At 51.5% G+C, this 4,626-nt stretch overlaps 1 protein-coding gene across 2 annotated transcripts in view; it reads right to left on the reverse strand.

The window, feature by feature from the left end:
• The window catches only part of CRTC1 (CREB regulated transcription coactivator 1), a 48,090-nt gene that overhangs the window by 14,990 nt on the left and 28,474 nt on the right, over window positions 1–4,626 (reverse strand). The gene's annotated exons all lie outside the window — the stretch shown is intronic.

Below are 4,626 nucleotides of genomic sequence, written 5' to 3' on the forward strand. Positions count from 1 at the left end.
CACATGATTTAGGTCTGGATGACCCGGTCTGAAAGAGAAGGGAGAGAGTTTTAAAGGCAAAGATGCTGCTGGAAATGAGTGTTCAGGATGTATTTCAGCTCAAAAGTTTAATTATGTACATTTCTATAGCACAGCTACTCTACACAAGAGCTTTGTGAAGCTCTTAGGAGATATTTATCACCCTTTTTTCGCTTTATTGTCCAAACGAATCTTAAATTCCAAGATTTTCTCCTGATAAAATCAATCCCGTGCCTACACACATGAATACCTAAAAATGCCTTTCTGGTCTATTTTTTATGATTTGTTTCTAAACACAACATTTAATCTCGAATCTCTTCAAGTGGTTTTTAACTGTGACAATGTTTAAAGCATTCATTGACCTTAGTATGTTTAGAAAATTAGTATTTCTACACTTTGAAGGGTGCAATTCCCACCTTTTTAGTGTCCCAGCCTTGCTTGGAGAGGGTTTTGTCTGCATCTGAGGTGCCTTCCTCCATTCCAGGGACAGTCAGCAACAAAACTAAAACAAGACAACAAAAAACCAATCATATAATTAATCACCAGTAACATGAACCTTCTCGGGGAGACACTTTCAGACTGGAAATCTGAAAAACATGAAGTTCACAATTATCAGCGAGTTTGAAACGGTCACACTCGTTAACAAAAAACAAAGGTACCAGAAAGCAGAAGAGACTAAAACTGTATTTAATTACCTAATTAATCAGTGAGACACTATCAGCTTAAAAAAAAACCAACCTCAAATGATGCTTTAAAAGATTTCTCACCTCCAGCTCAGTCTGCTAAGGCCAGAGATCTAACTGGATTCCATTTAGACCTAAGTGGAAGGGAGCATTTGGGACATAGTTTTTCCTATCTTTTGCATCCTGCACGAGTGATTTCCACCTGGTCCACCTAAATGGGAAGCCCACAGGGCAATTCCAGCGGGGGAAAATCCAATCCATCTCCCCTGGGAGAGAGGAAACCCCATGAAGCTGCCACTTCTCCACGTTCCAAGGACGTTTCTCGGTTCAAACAAACAAGGGGACAGAGAACCACCAGGAGAAGCCCAGAGGGAGAGATGAATCCAGAGAAACCTTTCACAAGGATGACTATAAACCCATATTTAGGGAATGCTGCTAAACATGACCATTTCCCCACGTTTTCCAGCTCCTGGGGCACATGGAGGAGCCGCAGGACAGCGAGTTTGTGTCACCCCATCTCTGGGTGCCTGGTGAAGGATTAAACTTCCATACACAGAGATTTATAGAGCTTTCCACAGAACCAGGGAATGGTTAAGGCTGGAGAAGACCTCCAGGATGCTCAAGTCCTGCCGTGTTTCCTGAGTTGGAGCAGGCTCAAGGCCCAGCAGAGGGCACCAGAACTGCGGTTCCAGAGGCTGCTCCAGCCTGGAGCTGGAAATGTTATCAGCGTTGTCTGGAAGTGCTGCCTCTGGGGGGACGATCCCCGGGGAATCTCAAGGCCGTAAATTAAGAACTAAGACGAAGCTCTTGCTCCTTCCCGGTGTTTGTACCCCTGGCTGAGCTGCTGTGATCTCTGTGCTGCTCCAGAAGTTGCTCCCAACCTTCAGCGGCACTCGGAGCACTCACCACCACAGTCCCACCAGCCCAGATCCTCCTCCCCGGGGAGAAGTGTCAGAACAACACAACTTGGGGCTCAGGGAGATGTCCTTGCTCAGTTCTGGACCATTTTTTCACGGATTTCAGCACCCACAAAGGTGAATGTGACTCTTCACTCCAACTCCTGTCACGGATCCAGGGAGCACCAGCAGACCTGGGTCTCACAACCCCCCTGCAGATCACATCAGGAATACCTGTAGGCATTTTTCCCTGTTTACCTCTTTTCTGCTGCATGTCCTGGGACCCTCCAGAGAAGGATTCCTGCTGAGCTGGAGTCATGGTGCTCTGGTGCAAGGCAGAATCGGAATTTGTCCTAAACAAACAAACAAACAAACAAACAAAAGGCAAAAAACCCCACGTTATTTTTATTGCCAGCTTCTCTAAATGAAAGAATTGCAACCCCTCAGATCAGCACAACCAACTCAGCAAAACCTGAACACTCGGCATTAAAAAACCAAAAAATCTATTGATGCCACATACCAGGGGCAATTTCCTTGTGAAACAACTGATTTGCAGGACAAGTTAGTTTAAGTTTGAAGAGCCATTGTTTCAATGATGGGGTTGAGAAGGAACACAGGATAATTTGATTGCCCGATCGAGGTGCTACCAACCTTCTCCAGCTGGTGTCTGACGGAGGGGACAGGTACACCGTTCCGTAGGGACAGCTGTCCACGTGAGCACAGAGTTAAGGGGAACAACAGCACTCTCTCACTGAAGCAGAGGGCCCACTGGAATGTCTTTTCCCGAGAATAATTCCAATTGACCCATCAGAAGGCACCGAGCTCGCAGGAGAAAAGCAAGCAACACCCTGGGGGGACTTAAAAGGGACGCTCTCAACCAGAGGATTATGTGGATTGTTGTGACGTTTGAGCAGCAAGAGCCACTCATCCTGCTTTCCTGCAGATCCAACTGCTCCCTGGGCAGCCACCAGCCCCCCCGCTCCCCCATTCCCGCAGCCCCTCCAGCCCCATCACACCAACCTGACGGTGGCACATCAGAAATAACCGGTTAATCGAGGCTCGCAAATGGCAAGAAGAAACATCGCTGGGCAAGTGCCAACTGGATGAATCAACCTGCAATCAAATGCACAACCGACTGCAAGGAATTAGCCCGGGCTGGATTTACTCGGATCCAAAGGGAAATTCGGTTTCCCCCAGACGGCCCTGGCTTTTCAGAGAATCACGGAATGGTTTGGGTTGGAAGCAGAGGATCCGTGTCCTTCTCATGCTGGGGGCCACAAAGCTGGTGAACTTGCTGAGGGTGGCCTCGATCCCACTGCCCATGTCACCAACAGTGACATCAAGACGCCCCAAAAGCGACCCCTGAGGGTGCCACTCACTGCTGGTCCCCACGTGGACACACTGAGTGCAGCTCTTGGAGCGTGGCCATCCAGCCCATTCCTTGCCCATGGAGTGGAGCCATCCACCCCATCCACCACATCCATCACATCCATCACATCCACCCCATCCACCACATCCATCACATCCATCACATCCACCACATCCACCACATCCATCACATCCATGGCTCTCCAGTCCAGAGACAAGGATATGGTGTGGGACGCTGCCAAAAGCTTGGCACAGGCCCAGGGGGATGATGTCAGTGACCCCATGGTGGGAGGCCGCAGAATTCAGCGGGCAGGATTTGCCCCCAGGGGAGCCCTTGCTGGTGTCACCGAACCAGCAAAGGACCCTGATCCCCCCTCAGCTCCGTGTGCAGGATTATCCCCACTCCTGGCTGAGGAAACAGGGGAAGGCCAACACCCACTGCAGGTCCTTCCAGCCCAGCCCTCAGCTCAGGAGCAGGGGTGGCACGAGCAGGGATGGGAACAGGTGAGGAGGGCAGGAAGGAAGGAACTGAGGGAACTGGAAGCAGTGACAGCACCGGGGGTCCTACACCAAAGGATATCTGTCTTCCATGTTTATCCACGGAGAGGGGCCGGCGGTGGGGTGAGCCCAGGCGGTTCCTGTCCCGGTACACTCTGTCCACCAGCCCGTGGTGCCGGGTCGTCCTGCTCGTGTCCAACCCCGACGACTGGAACGGAGTCTGGGGGAGACACAGCAAGTCAGGCATGGGAAAATCCACACACGTGGTCTGCCCAGAACCTACTGGGGGTGTGTGCAAGGCTGTGATGCTCTAAGGAATCCCACTCACACCAGGTGTGGACGAGTGTAATCACTGTTCCCCTCCACGGTTTTCAGGGCAGCCTTGAGAAGCGACCCCAAGGCTGCCCCTCCGGAGGGGGGCCATGCCGGACCTGCCCTCTCCTAGGTCAGCTCTCACACCTCCCTATCCCTAAAACCCCAGGTGTGAGGGTGGCAGGGAGCTGCCAGCCGTGTCCACATGCCCTGGGTGCAGCATGCAGGATGCATCCAGAAGGAACATGCCGACAACCAGAGCCCCGACTCCGCGGGCAGCAGATGCGCGGTGAGTCCGACGTTCCCAACACGCCGCCCCTGCTCTCGGGGCTTCCCTTCACCCCCTCCCTCTGGGAATCATTTTAAGGGGGACACTGAGAGAATGAAAAGAAAAAAAAAAAAAAGAAAAGCAGTTTCCTTCCTCCTCTGTCTAGAAAAAGTTACGGCCTCTGGTGTTTGGGAGGTGACCCGAGGTGGGATGGTCCCACCTGGGCTCTTATCAGCGCCGAGATCCTCAGCGCAGACCTGTCAGCAGAGGATTGCAGAGGATGAGGATGGCAGAGAAAGGACAGGGGAAGACGAATTCCCAGGCTAAGCTGGAAAACTCCCACGTTTTCCAAAGCCCTTCCTTGTGTGTACCTGGGGGGAAGGACAAAGGAAGTACCAAAGGGTCGATCCCCACTCGTCCTCCACCAGCAATTTATGGGTCTCTGGGGGTTGGAAAAAAAAAAACAAACCCTCCCCAGTTTCCCACTCCTTGCCAATGTGAACAGCTTTGCTGAGTCCCTCAACACCATCTGTTTGGAAACCCAAAATTTCCTCCTCCATTCAGGTGCTGCACGTGGCAAATG

Source organism: Empidonax traillii, unplaced genomic scaffold (assembly GCF_003031625.1).
Source record: "Empidonax traillii isolate 1590-97213 ecotype Southwest subspecies unplaced genomic scaffold, ASM303162v1 scaffold1417:size190790, whole genome shotgun sequence".
NCBI classification, from domain to species: Eukaryota; Metazoa; Chordata; class Aves; order Passeriformes; family Tyrannidae; genus Empidonax; species Empidonax traillii.